General features: G+C 56.7%; 1 pseudogene; it reads left to right on the plus strand.

The window, feature by feature from the left end:
* The first annotated feature begins 4,747 nt into the window (after positions 1 to 4,747).
* Positions 4,748 to 4,866, plus strand: LOC118608951 (annotated as a pseudogene).
* Positions 4,867 to 14,824: the final 9,958 nt, after the last annotated feature.

Raw genomic sequence — 14,824 nt, forward strand, 5'->3', positions numbered from 1 at the left:
CGCCGCGCGGCCGGGGCGGGAGCGCGCGCCGGGGCTCGGCGGCGGCCCCCTCCCCCCCACTCCCTTCCCCTCTTCCCCTCCCCCCCTCCCCGCTCCCGGGCTGGCCGTGCGCCGGCGTGTGTGCGCGTGTGGCCGCGGCGCCCCCGCCTTGACGCAGCGCGCGCCGGGCGCACAAAGGAGCGCGGGGCCGGCGGGAGGGGCGCTCTCCCCGGGCACGCGGGACCCCGCGCCGCAGACCGGACGGGGAGGGGGCGAGAAGGAGGATGGGCGCGCGCCCCGTGTGCGGGTCGCAGCGGCGGAGGGCACCCCAGGGTTGGAAGCCGCGGGTGACGGGACGTGGAAAGGCGGCTGCGGGCTGCGCGACCGTGGGGCGGCGGCCGGTTCGCGAGGCGAGTGGAAGCTTAAAAGGGGAGACATCCTAAGGATGGAGCGATCCCCAAAAGTAGGGGTAGCGTACACCGTCTGCCGCCGCGCCGACCTGGGGGCCCTGAAGGATGGCGAAGGGTTTGAGAAGGGTGGCCGGAGGCGGTGGTGGGGACCACAGCCTTTCCTTGGGAGCCGGAAGGGGCAGCAAAAAGAGGGCGCGTCTCCGTAAAGAAGGCAGAGGTGGAGAAGATGGGGCGGTTTGGGGTGGCGCAGGACGTGGGGGAAGCGCTCCCCAGGGCCAGGGAGGGAGGCTGTTCGCGCGCTGTGCCGGCGGGAGGAGCCCGGCTCTCTCGGGTCTGGCCGGAGGAGAGCGCAGGGGCCCCTCACTGCGGCCGCAGCGTCGCGCGCGTACCGGAGGCAGCGCCTGCAATGAAGGAAGGGGGCTCCAGCCTGCTCCGCGCCCCGCCCCGCCGCCACCGCGCAGCGGGGCCACTGTCGCAGCTGCCCAGAGTAGGGTTCCATGTTGCAGACTTCGAACCAGCCCCGACTGCAGGACTCTCCAGACGAAAAGCTGCGGGCTGTGGGGCGAGACCAGGAGCTGGAGGGCGGCTTCCCCCACCCCCGCGCCGTGGGAGGCCTGGAGTGGGTGCCTCGCAAAGTCTTGCTGTCACACCCTTTGCCTAGGCTCCCCTTTTCCTGGCTGATGGCAGAGGCCCAGCGTTTTCCATCAGCCAGCCAGCTGAGAACCGTGTGGGAACCCCCACACACACACCCAGAGGGGAACCCCCCTCCCCACGCACAATGAAAAGAGAAGAACAGCCGTTGCCTCCTGGGCCGCGAGCCCAGAGCCTGCAGCTGATAAGGGGGGGGCAGGTACCCTGATTTCAAAGTCGCCAGTCGCCTGCGCCTTTTACAGATGAGGTTGCTGGGTTCCTCTCACCTCGCCCCAGGTCCCCAGCAGGGTCCAAGTGGGTCTTTGATGGAAGGGCAGCCTGGCAGGGCCCAGGCTCTTGGCAGACACAATTTCTGGCCTGCCTGGAGAGGGCTGGTGTCCCAGGAGCTGACGCCCCCCCCCCCACTAGCCTGGGGGCCTGGCCTGGGCACCCTCCTGGCAAAGGCCCTTTGACCCACAGGACCTGCGCAGTGATACGGCGTCTCTGAGTGAGCATCAGGTTTCGTACACGGAACCGAGGTCGCCTGCTTCCTGCCTTGGTGCCAGTCTGGGTCAAGCCCTGGCCTGCTAAGCTCAGAAGGCGGGAGAAACCCTGTGGGCTTCGGGAGGGAGTGGCTTTGTGCCCATCTCAAGTGCCAGCGATTTACAGACCCCAACACAGGCCACAGACACACGCACACACAGGTGGCTGTAGGAAGGGGCCATCCCGGACCCTTCGAAGTCTCTGTCAGCTGAGGACAGAGACAGGAAGGACCCATGGTTGTGCTAGGGACAGCCATGGACGCTCACCCTGCTGTCCTGCGTTCTGACTAGGGCTGGTCATTGGGATTCTGCAGCTTCCTTCTGTGTGGGGGTTTCTGTGAGTGCCCAGACGGTCCCGGGCCTTGTGAAGGGCACACACGGGCCCTGAAAATGTGTGACACCAGCCCACCCACCGGGGGTTACGGAGTGGGGAGAAGAATCAGGGAGTCTGAGCAAAGCAGTAAGCCCACCGAGGGGGCGGCCGCCTCCCCTGCCAGGGCACCGTGGATAGAGGAGGTAACCCACGGGGGAGGCCGCAGGTCACCGGACCTGAGTGGGGAGCAATGTGCAAGGCGGTGCCACAGACTCGGGGGCTTAGGGCAGCATGGCTCTGGAGACCAGAAGTCCGAAACCGAGGGGTCAGCCCAGCTGCTCTCCCTGCAGGGGCCGTGGCGGAACCTTACTGCCCTCTCCCAGCTTCCGGTGGCCCCGGGCATTCTGGGCTTGTGGGTGAATCGCTGCCATCTGCCTCCGGTCCCACTGCTTCCTTCTCTGTGCCTCTTATAAGGACACTTGTCATCGGATCTTGGGCCCACTCAGAGAATCCAGGATAAGGTTCTTCTAAAAGTCCTTAATTTAATCCCGTCTTTTGCCAGTACAGTAATGATCACACGTGCTGGGGATTAGACCTAGACGGGTTTTTGAGGGGCCACCGCTGAACCCACTGCAGGCTCCGAGCCTGCGAGGGTACCGCAGTTTGGGGAGCTCGGGGTTGCAGACGGCTCTGGGAGGGCCAGGGCCTTGGCGAGAGACTGGGTTGAAGAAACCAGTCACAGGAACAGGGACGACAGAAGCCGGCTGGCAGCGGGGGACAGAAGGCGAAGCTCCAGCCCCGCCTGGGAGGACGTGCAGAACAGGTGGAAATTTATCTCAGGGTCCAGGGCTTTTCCGAGGTTGAGAAATCCTCTCGTCCCACACCCCCATTTTACAGACAGGGGAACCGAGGCCAGCAAGGAGCAGGGCGCATTGTCACCGGCCACTCAGCAGAGAGGCAGAACCTGTCCCTGGCCTGTGCAGACCAGGGCTTACGTCGACGGACCCCACACCCTCTGGCCACCGGGGAGCTGCTCGCCTGGCCTCCCAGGCTGGCCCTGTCTCGAAGAAGGGTCACCATGCCCAGTCACCTCTCTAAGTCCCCCGCGGGCCCCGGGTCCTCACAGCCGCTCCTCCCCACGGCACGCGCCCCACCTCGGCCGGTCGTCCGCGACCTCTTGGCATCGTGACAGATGAAAGCATGAAGGGAGAACGGTTTGCTCCGGCACAGACCCCCTCTGGAGCTCCAGAAAGACCCCCCCCCCCCGCCCATGACGATGACGACGACGATGATGATGAAATGCTCTTTCTGCCGCCATCTTTCTTCTTAGCTTCACACAAATTCTGAAGCGAAGGGGCAGGTACGATTACACCCGGTTCACAGAAAAAGGAGCCGTAATCATTGGCTGAAGCGGCCGCTTAATCACAGCCACCGCGTGTGAATGCGGACAAGTGCTTTCTAGGTGCTCCCAACCCCCGCCCCCCAACCACCTTCTGGGGTGCGCTCTATTATTGTTCCACCTCTCAGACGAGGCCACTGAGGCTGAGATGATACAGGGTCATTAAGACGATGCTTGGAAGATATGTTGGCAGAACAAGAGAGAAAACCAGACATTTCAAGAACCTAGTCACTGTGTAGACTCCTAACCAGAACCGCAGCCGCCCCCCGCTGCTCCAAGCCCGGCCCGGCCCCTGTGCTCAGGCCGGCAGACGAGAGAACCCAGCGGGGCATCCGGTTTCCCCTTTGGTCCAAGCTGCCTGTCGGCCCCAAGTGGCGGGGGGAGAAAGGGGCAGTACCCCCAAGGCCCGGATGCAGGCGCTTTGGGGGTGGGCAGCCGGTGTGGCTGGAGAGCAGGGCATGGCCCCTAGGTCCTGAGTTCTTAACGGCTGTCGTCCTCAGGTGAGTCACATTAGTGTGTGGCCTTGGGCAAAGCACGGACCCTTCTGGGCCTTGGTTTCCCCAGCCGGAGAATGAGGGATGGGGCTGGAATAACTCAGTTCCCCTCCAGCTTCGAATCCGTCCTCTCCTTTGGTTCACTGTCTCTGAGACAAGAATGGCCCAGGATGAATCGGAGGCCGCGCCAGGTGATGCTCACCACCTGGAGGAGAAACGCCCGGGGCTGAATCGTTGCATGGAGCGCTTCCCCCGCTCTGTTGTTCCCGGCTCCCCAACACCGCCCGGCACCGGCACCGGCTGAGCCCCGGGCCGCCAGCGAGGAGCAATAACCCGTATTAAATTATTTAGCTGGTAAGTGATTATAAAAGCACTTTGCCAGAGCAAAGAACCACCGAAAGGCCAAACTCTAATAACAGAATACCACTGTACGCTCAAATTCATTACTGAATTTTTTAAAAGCCCGCAGATGGATGAGTGCAATTCATTCCACGCTCCGTGGAGCCGGGGTCCCTGGGACAGGGTCTAAAATGCACAGGACCCCGGGGAGATGCTGTAGGCGACACAGTGCAAGGCCGAGCTGCGCTGCAGGCAGCTCCGTGACGACCTGGTGGGGCTTTTCGGTCTGTAAATCGCCACTTGAGTGACTGGGGCCGGGGCCGGGGCAGACACAGCGGAGTGAAGTCAGCACGCGGCCGGGGCAAGGCTCTGAGCTGACCTGGGATTCCTGGCCGTGGCATGATTTTTTAATCAACTATCCATAATTGATAAGCTTTTCTCTGTCAAGCAGGCTTCCTTTGTTTCTCTGGTCCACTTGGGAAATGGGGGCGGCTTCCTTGTGAGCGGATTTTTTTTCCAAAAGATTGAATTTTTACCCCTCGAGATGGAATTTTTCTCATTTTGGACCAGAGTTATTCTAAAACTCAAGGCATGTTGCTCTGCCTCCCAAAACAGAAGACACCAAAAAGAATCGGGTCTCAGTCCACGGCCACGCCGCCCTGAACACGCCTGATGCCTGCTGATCTCGGAAGCTAAGCAGGGTTGGGCCTGGTTAGTACTTGGATGGGAGACCAACTAGGAAGACCAGGCGCTGTAGGCATAAAAAATAAAAAATAAGGGATTGTAAGATGACAAGGTCCTTGCAATCTGTGAGGTCAACCAAGGGTTGTCTTGCATTAAAAAAAAAAAAGGGGGGGGTGTCTTCGTGCACAGAGCTGGACCAGGAACAGAGGGCTGGGGGCCTTGCACGTTGAGTGGCTTCAGCCTCACCTGGGAAATTGTTAGACATGCAAATTCCCGGGCTCTGCCCCAGACCATCTGGATCAGACACCTGGTTTAACAAGCCCTCCAGGTGAAGGCTGGGCACACCCAGGTTCCAGAATCATGGGCTCCGGGTTTGCAAACTGGAATTCTGTAGGCTGGACAGTGCTAGATACACAGATGTGTTTTTTGTTTGCATTTTTAATTGCTTTTATTTATTGAAAATATTTAAAAACTGGGAGAGTTAACAGAATGTCCAGATTTCCCACTTTCTTATGAAAACCCCAGTGATCTAACAACAAAGGCATCCCCGTATGGCCAAAACCAGCCTCACGAGGATCATGGCTACCCCCTCCACCCCCGTCGGCTTCGCCCCCCTGCCTGAGATGGGTTTGCGTGTCACTCACCTGGGCTACCTGACCTGCTCGGACCCTGTAGGCACTGAGAAGTGAAAACAACCAAGTGCCCATCAACCGATGATGGATAAACACGTGTTGTCTGTTTATACAATGGGACGTCCCTCGGCCATAGAAAGGAATGACAGCCCGATTCACACTACGACGTGGACGAAGCTGGAAAACGTCACACTCAGTGACAGAGGCCAGTCACAGAGGACCGAGTATCGCATGACGCCATTTATGTGACATGACCAGAGGAGGTGAGTCCACTGACAGGAAGTAGATGAGCGGTTGTCAGGAGCTGCGGGAGCCGGGCGAGGGGGCTCACCGACATCGGTTTCTTTTTGCAGTGATGAAAATATTCTAGAATTAGATAGTGGTCATGGTTGTACTACTACTCTGCGAATATAGTAAAAACCAATGAACTGCATGCTTTAAAATGGTGAATACTACAGCATGTGAATTATAGCTCCAAAAAAAAAAAAAAAAAAAAGTCAGCTCGTTAAATGGTTGGCACATCGGCAGCTGGGTGGGGGCGGGCGCGGAGTGATCCTGAGGCATAACCATGTTCATCCCCGGCACATGGCATTTACACGACAAGCTCTGTATTTAGACTTTACGTATATCAACTTATCCAAGGACTGTACTTGCGATGGTGTGTACAGCATTACTGTTGTGGCCGCCAACCCCCTAAAGACACGCGGACCACCGGAACTCAGGGAGTTGTAGGGAACACTCTTTATTCTGCCAGGGGCATGCAGACCCCAAATTAAACAGCCTCGAAATGTAGAGGTACAGGGTTTTTAAGCCCAAAATCCTATTCTTCATTCTGTCTAAACACGAAGGGCTATCTTTCTTCTATTCATTACCTGTCGACCCACAGGTCAGGTGCATCAGTGGGGGTACAGAAGCAGAAAGCTTATTGTTAGAATGTGTGTTCCTACGGGTGACAGCCTATGTTCCCATGGACAGAGCCGAGCAGTAATTTTCCTGCAAGTAATACATTTCTAGCAGTCATTTTCCAGTCATTACGGTACCATTGCCACAGCCCGTACAGGTGGGGAAACTGGAACTTTCAAGGAGTGGCGGGGCCGAGACTCACGCCCAGGGCATCACCTGCTCCCCACTGCCAGCCAACGCGCGTGACGCTGTGGCCGTGTGTGCGTGTGTGTGTGCGTGTTTCCGCGTGTGTTTGTGTGTGCACCTGTGTATATGTCTGTGCATGCATGTATATATGTGCGCATGTGTGTTCATTGTGGGTGCACCTGTGTACCTGTGTGTGTGTGCACGTGAGCTTGCAGTGTGCATGGGTTATGTGTGTACGTGTGGATGTGCATGTGTGCGTGCCCATGGGTTTATGTGTGCTCGTGTACGCATGTTCTGCACACCCATGAGGAGCCTGGGGACCTGTGAGGAGGCTCAGTCTCCTGGATAGTTCCCCAGGGTGGGATGGAGCTGGGCTGAGAGCAAAGGCTCCAGGGAGCCAGCCCACACCCAAGGGCAGGAAGGGCAGAGAGAGACCGGACTCGGGGCCCGAAGAGGCCCTTCCGGGTCGGTCCCTCCTCACCGAGCTGCAAGATCAGCCGAGGCAGGTTCCTCCGAGAAACCGCCACAGTCCCAGGCTGGGACTCATCTCTCCCGTTTCTGACGCTCCCGGTGTTCGGCAGCGTGGTGGCCGTAACCATGTGCCGAGACCGGCGGCTTAGACAGCAGGAACTCACGTTCTCACGGTCCTGGAGGCTGGTGTCTGAGATCGAGGTCGGGAGGCGCTTCCTCCTGCGACCACACATGTGACCCATGTTACCTTAATCACCTCTCTGAAGACCTGCTCTCCCAATAGTCACATTCTGCGGTGCTGGGTGTTAGGACATCAACATATGACATTTAGGAGGAGGGGACATAATTCAGCTCATGACACCGCCCCAGAGTGATGCTTTGGAAAATAGCTTGGGCTTCAAAACCAGACAGGCCAGGGGTCGAACCTGGACCTGGTCACTTTCCAGCTGTGAGTGAGTCATGCGAACTTTCAGAGCCCCAGGCCCCTCCTCTGAACGATGACAGTCATCGTGAGATCCCAGGAAGACGCCCTCAGGTTTTCTGTCACTAACAGCGCATGCCCAATGAACAACACGCCCCCGCCATGGGCGTCAGCTCGGCTCCCAGGTACTGAGGCTGTCGAGAGAACAGACTTGCTCTCAAATCCTCCCCCGGCTGTGGGGCTGGGGCAGGCCCCCTCCTGAACCGCACATTGCCTGTGAAGAAACAGGCTTCCGCGCTCAGGACCATCCGGCAGGGAGGTGGGAGTGGGAGCTGGGGGTGGGTTGGTGTCCTGGTCCGTCTGTGTCCCCGCTCTGGCCCGTGAGCCCCGGGAGGGCAGAAGGAAGCGCTCCTTCAGTGGGCCCTCATCCTAGCAAGGGGCCTTGTGAAATATGCTCTCCGCAAATGGTGCTTCGGGAGCATTGCTATGACTTGAAATAGGCTAGAAACGGGGGCGGAGGAGATGCGGGCCATGACGTGCATTGCGTTCTCTGGGTCATCTTGGCTTCCAAAGCTGATTGCTAAACCTCTAATGATGACCTTTGAATGCGAGATGAAAATGTGTTCCCGGCCAAAGAGGCACCCATCCATGTGGAATGGCGGCTGGGCGGCAAGCGGCTCGGGGGGCACTGCTCCCCGCCTCACCCCACAGGGAAGCAGGAGAGAGTTACAGACGATATGGCTAACTGTGTTTTTCTACAAGATTAATTTTATTGTCCCATTATCTGCTCGTCCTGAAGCCATTCGGGTTATGTCTTAGCTTTCGTCTCTGGAGGTTTCATGAATAATTAGGTCACCTTGCAGCCGGGAGCCCCAGGTAGCCCAGGCTAGAGGAGACTTCCGGCCATGTCATGCATAGTGTTTCGCTGCTAATGTCAGATGCCCCGGGCCAAGATTGTGCGCTTCCTCCACCATCTGACTTCAGGAGCGGGGAACCAGTGTTTGTTGGGGGTTTTCCAGGTCGCAGACCCTGTCACCCCATATTACGGAGGAGGGGCTGAGGGTCGCCTCTGCAGGAGGGTGGGGCAGGAAGTCCTCTAACAGATTCGAGCCAGGCACAGCTTGCCCGAAAGCCATGCTGTCCCCACTCGTCGTAAGGGCAACTCTCCCTCCAGAGTCAGAGAGTTTCGCTCTCCCGGGATCTAAAAGATAAACCAACCGGAGACCTAACAGGGCGCACTGACCACGTTGGCCTTGGTTGGTCCCCCGTTCTTTCGGTTGGTGAAAGACAGGGCAGGTGGTGGGAAGGCTGGAGAGTCGCACGCACCACCACCGACTCGGCCCCAGCGATGCGCCAGACGCGCCCCGCTCCACCTCTGGGCTTCGCCAGGGCCCTGAAAGGCAACTGTGTTTTCTTCTATTTTCCAGGCGAAGCCGCACAGGTGCTGGGACCAGACACTGATCGACCGGCTCGTCGGTTGGACGCGTGTTGAACATTCGAGGTGTCTGTGCTTGTTCACACCGGGGAACGCTAACGAGCATCTTTGGGTGTGCACGTCTTCGACACTAACCGCTGGTCCAGGAGTTCTTAGAAGCGGGATTAGTGGGCGAAGGCACGTGTGCTTTTGATCCACCACCTGACAGAGAGGCTGGGAGAAGGAATACTCGGTTTTCCAGACTCCCGTGCTGCTAGAGAGGCCATGAGACCCAGTCCCAGACAATGAGTGCAATATGCAAATCTTCCGGGGTGTCCATGGGAACGCTTTTGTGTTCCTGTTCGAGAGGGACCTAAGGCTGGCAGGACTCTTCACTCGTCTTCCTACCTTAAATGCAAACAGCGATGTTCGGAGCCACAGCAGCTTTCTTCTGTCCATGAGGATCCCAGTCTAGAACGGAACCCAACCCTCCAAGTGTGGTCCTCTTCGAAACGGCCACGCTGCACCAGCAGCCAAACACTTCTGTGTGTTTGCTGAGGCCCGGTGGGGCCCGAATTCTGTTCCGGAAGCCGAGCGATTCCTAACTGACCGGCTCAGGCAGGTTAGACGCAGCAGAGATGGGGGCTGTTCTGCAACGCTCATTCTCAGCCACCCCCACGCACACAGAGAAGGAAAAAGAAAGCAGAATTCCCCCAGGGAGCGAGTCTGCTCAGAGTAAGGACGCCACCGTCCCGGCTTCCTCGCAGCCAGGTGTGGGCCCGCGCCGAGTCCTGGCAGGAGGGGCGAGGCGGCCGCATCTCACCCGGGCCCTGCACTCCCGCGAAGCAACGAGGACTCAGAAGTCCCGCCGTCCCCCTGTGTTCCGGGACGAGGTTCGCTGCGACACATCAGCCTTCCCGTGGGGCTTAGACACGTCTCACGGGTGTCCCCTCGTTCACCCGTGCCCGGGCCACACACAGACCCTCCCCCTTCTCACTCTTTGCTCATAAAGGATTAGCTGAACTGTTTGTCCCCTGGACATGTCAGTTCATTGGACTTGACCAGACTTGGGTGGAGGTTCTTCCCTCCCCCAGGCTCCCGAACTCGGGCCGTGCTCAGCCTGGGCCAGCAAGCACCCCCTCTTAATGTGCTCCCCGAATGCTTAGCTGACAGCAGGAAGGTTGTCCGCCTGATCTACTCCCCGTCCCTCCACCCCGTCCCGCCTTCTTTCCCGACCACGAAGGGTCAGGCAGTCCACAGCCAAGGGCCCTGATCAAATCTCCAGGTAATCTGAGAATCTGAGAATCTGAGCCCATCTGAAGCACTTAGACTTGTCTGTCACTGGCCTTGCTGCTGTGGCTTCTCGGGTTTGGGAATTATAGGCAGATTCATTAACTGGGTCACCTGGCACAGCGCTGTCATGCCCTGAAGGAGGTAAGGCAGCTGTGTCTGCCAGGTCAGCCAGGAAGATTCCAGGCCACCCCTCCATGCCATGGACTCTGGCCCTCCTGTATCTTGCTCTATGTTACGGGCTGACTTGAGTGCTCCCCCAAATTCCTGTGTTGAAGCCCTCATCCCCAGGACCTCAGAGGAGCCTAGAGATAGGAAAGAGGTGATTAAGGTCAAATGAGGTCATTGGGATGGGCCTTAATCCACTATGCCTGGTGTCCTTATAAGAGGAGGATGTTAGGGTACAGACACCAAGAGAGGGAAGGAAGACCATGTGAGGACACGGGGAGAAGATGGCCATCTACACGCCAGCCAGAGAGGCCTCAGGAGGAACCAACGGTGCCCGCTGCTTGAACTTGACGTCCGGCCTCCAGGACTGGGAGACAGCGGCCCGCGGTGCTTCGTTCTGGCGGCCCCTGAAAGCAAATACGCTCTGTGTTTGGAAATCTAACAAATTCAGGCATAAATGAAATAGTAAACAAGAGAGAATGCCGTCTCCTGAACGAACCTTTGCTTTAGAAGTCTGTGAAAGAATAATTTTCAGAAAAAGGTAATATGATGCCTCTCACACAGATTTAAAAACAAATATGTGTTAAATATTTAATTTAACTCATTAAGCAGGGAGGGATCCAGGCAGGTGTTCTAACTGGTTCGGCAGAGAATCCAAAGAACAGATGCGGTTCAGGTCGGGAAGACTGACATGAATATGAAATGGAGGCAAGCGGTTTCACAGCTGGCAGAGGAGCCAGAGAGAAACAGCTAGACAGGGCAGAATTTACATGCTTCACCTGGAAAAAAGGGAGGCTAATTTATATGCAGAGAAGGTCCCACCCCTGGTCCCTGATTGGTCCATTTCTATGCAAATGAGTACTCCAAATTCACACAATTTGATTGGTCCAAAAAGCACTGTCCTGATTTGTCATTAAGGAGCCACCCCGATTGGTTGGTAAATATGCAAATGAAGATAGAGCGCAGCTCCAATTGGAGGGGGCAGGTCTCAGCTCATTGGCTGAAATACGATTCCAGGAACTCTTTTATAGGGGTCAGCTCAGACATCAGGGACACAATGTGAGAGCCTGGGGGCTCAGTTAGTGGCTTCCTCATGATGCGCAGTGTGTGAAAGGCCCCTATAAGCAGTGGCTGCGGGACTCTGGTTACGAATTTGGATCCGATTAACCACAAGGAGTTCCTCTTAGCAGATATGTTCTTCCTGGGGGTCCAGGATTCCAAGTGGAAACCCCAAAGTCATTAGCATTCCTCCCTCCCCCAGCCCCTGGCAACCACCAGTCTGCTTTCTTTCACTATGGATTTGCCTATTGTGAGCATTTCATATAAAAGGGATCATACAACATGTGACCCTTTGTGTCTGGCTTCTTTCGCTTGGCATCATGTTTTTAAGGGTTACCCATGGCAGAGCTGTTTCGTGAGCCCCTTTGTACAGAGGAGACGCGGAGGGCCCCGGGACCTGCGCTGAGGTCCTGATTCCGCCGAGTGGCGCCTCTCCGTAGGGCTGTGAGGGCAGAGGCCGAGGCTGTGTGCTCCCGGGGCACAGCCTACTGGGCTGGGATACTGTCAGCACTCACCGAGGATGAAAAATAAATGAGCAAGCAACTTCCTTTCTTAGCATTTATTCCTCCGAGCTAGGGGAAGAGAATGCTACCTGGCCAACAGGCTTCTTGGGGAGTTTGAGGGGGGCTCAGGTGGGTGAATGTGCTTTGTGATCTGCAGGGGGCTGCGGCAAAGCAGGTAATCCAGGCCCTGTCTCTGCTTATTGTGAGGGACTATACTGCCATCTGCTGGCTGGAAGAAGACCCAACGCAAAACAGCCAGAGCGGCCCACAGATTTTCTGGTAAAGCCAAGAAAAAGGTCATTTTTGGAGAGCACCTGCTATCTGCCCAGAACTGTGCTGGGCTCTTCACAAACATCCTCAATTTGAAGGGATGTGATGGGAATAAGAGACGGAGATTCCAAGCATCAATGTCAGCACACATTTTGTTTTTTAACAAGAGAAGATTTATGGCAATTTGCTATGTGAAAAGGCAAAGAAATATGTATGATATGAGCTCATTAAAAAATGTCCAAGTGGTAAATTTATTGGTATCTGATTGCAGAGGAAAATGCCTGGAAGGAAATATACCAAGATGTAGACAGTGCTCCACCTCGCTGGATGTTGAAGGGGTTAAATGAGAGAATGCAGGGGAGGTGCCAGATAATTTGCTGTCCAAAAACCCATTCACACACTTCCAGCCTTTTCGCCATTTCTAAGTTTTCTTTATTTAGGTTAAGGCTTCAGGCAGAGTGATAGGGGAGAAAGAGGAGAGATAAGAAATAAAAATTAAAAGAGCCTGGTTTAAATTTTTTCCTAAAGTTTGATTCTACAAGAACAAACTACCATCCTCATCAGGGAGATTTATTCAAGGAGAGTCACCTCGGCACAAGCAGGTCTTATTCTTTGAGCCTCGGCCAACCCAGGGCCTGGCATACGGCTGGCACTCCGTAAGTGTTTACCGATGGAAGTGGGTTGACTCTTGAGGTCGTTAGTCGGAGCAGCTGGAAGAATGGGGTTGCCATTTAATGAGGTGGGCACAAGGAAGGGAGAGGCGGAGCTTGGTTTTGAAACGTTCAGTCTGATGTCGACTAGACGGGTAGGCAGTCAGGTCTAGGATTCTAGAGTTCTGGGGACAGGCCCAGGGTGGACATAAGTTAGGGAGTCATGAGCAAATACCGCTTAAGGTCATTAGACATGTGGAGGTGGCCTAAGGCGAGAGCGAGGTCAGGGAAGGGCCTGGAGCCTTTGATCTGGGGTGCTTTTGAGTGTGGGCTGAGAGGAGAGAAAGGAGCGTAAGGGGATGTGGGGGAGCCAGGAGGGAGCAGACTTCCAGAAGGTCCTGGTTCTTGTGTCACGGAGGAGGAGGGGTCCATTTTATTCCTGAACCAGTATTACCCAAGAGTCAGCTAAGACGGGGACTGAGAGCTGACCGCTGGGTTAGCGATGGAGGCCTGGACATGTGTCAGTGTAGTGGGGACAAAAGTCGCGTGATCAAACAGGGTTCCAGAGAGAAGAGTAAATTAGAGGGTCGACCAGGAAGTCCAATATTTTGACTGAAAGGTGTTCCGAGAACGTTCCTTTGACAATGATTTACTGAGCATCTGGTAAGTCCCATCATTCTCGACACTGGAGATACAGCAGTGAACGAGACAAAATCCCAGAGCTTGCGTCTTGATGGGGACATGACATCCACAGCAGGCTAGACAGCGGTGAGTCCTACCGAGAACGAAGCTGGAGGGGGGGGGGCGGGATCAAGGGGTGGGGTGGGAAAAGGCTGTCCTTTTACATGGGGTGCAGTCTACAGGGCTGGTGGGCGTGGGGGAGCTTGAGGGAGGTTCCCTCCGATTTGCCTCTACGTCCTTGGAGAGACAGGAAGCAGGCTTGTGAGCGGGAGGCGGGGCTAGGAGGTGTGGAGGCTGGAGAAGCGGCGGAAGTGGTCCCCGGAGACAGTGCAGGGTCCAGGTCCACGAGGAAGGTCGCGCGACGGCACTGGGGGCTTATCAGATGTGAGGTGTGGTAGAGGCCAGAGGACAGCTGTTTCTCACCAGCCGGGTGCAGCGCCCCACGTGCCGGAACAGAGGGCGGGGGCAGCGGTTTGGGTAGGGGCCGGAGGGCGGGTCACGGCACAGCATCGGTCCTGGGAAGGAAGTGGACAGGGACATGAAAGGCACAAGCAGCAGTGAAACCACGAGTGGATCGAAGGACTCCAGGACCCAGTGGGGGTGAGGAGCTGTTGGGGCCGGGGTACTGGAGGCAGCGGGAGGGAGGTCACCAGACGCGTGCAGCGACTGTGCACCAAGCTCACGCCCCAGAAACCTCCGACCCCGCCCTTCCTGGCTGCGTGCTCTTGCGCAGGTTGCTGGACCCACGTGACCGAGGGCTTGTCCCTCTGTGAGGCGTGTCTCGCTGCTTGGGCCTTGTGGGACTGCAGTGCAGTGAACGGGTGGGGAGACCAGGACCGGATCCGGAATCTGGCTTTGAAGCTGAGGCTCTACTCTGCACCCGTTTTCCCATGAAAATCCTCAGCTGCCCGCACTTCTCATTGGTTGTATTGTGTTTCTGAGTTAGAGCTGATAATGACAGTTTTTGGGGGTGGTTTCGAACATTCCGGTCTTTCGTGGAAGCAGGTTTACAGGCAAGTAACCATGCTGACAGGTGACTGCCTTTTCACGTGCTCGGTCTCCCTTTCACATTCTAGTGACGGCCCTGCGGACATGACCCACTGTCACGCAGGCCAGAAGAAAGCCCTGCCAAGCAACCCCCGCGGGTACTTTCCGGTGGGCAGTGTCCAGGCAGGAATCCTGAAAGACGCCGGCCACGCTGTAGAAGGGAGAATCCCGCGACGAGGCTGAGGCTGAGTAGCTCGCCCAGGCCCAGGCCAGTCAGTGGCAGCCGGGATTTGGGCTCTGTCCTGATTGTTTTGGAAGCCACTGTCCCAGGATGGCCAACCCAAACCCGGAACCTATCCTTGTGGGGTGAGCCCTTGTTGCTATTAACTTTTATACCGC

The sequence above is a fragment of the Rousettus aegyptiacus genome, unplaced genomic scaffold (genome assembly GCF_014176215.1).
Source record: "Rousettus aegyptiacus isolate mRouAeg1 unplaced genomic scaffold, mRouAeg1.p scaffold_m13_p_10, whole genome shotgun sequence".
Classification (NCBI taxonomy): Eukaryota; Metazoa; Chordata; class Mammalia; order Chiroptera; family Pteropodidae; genus Rousettus; species Rousettus aegyptiacus.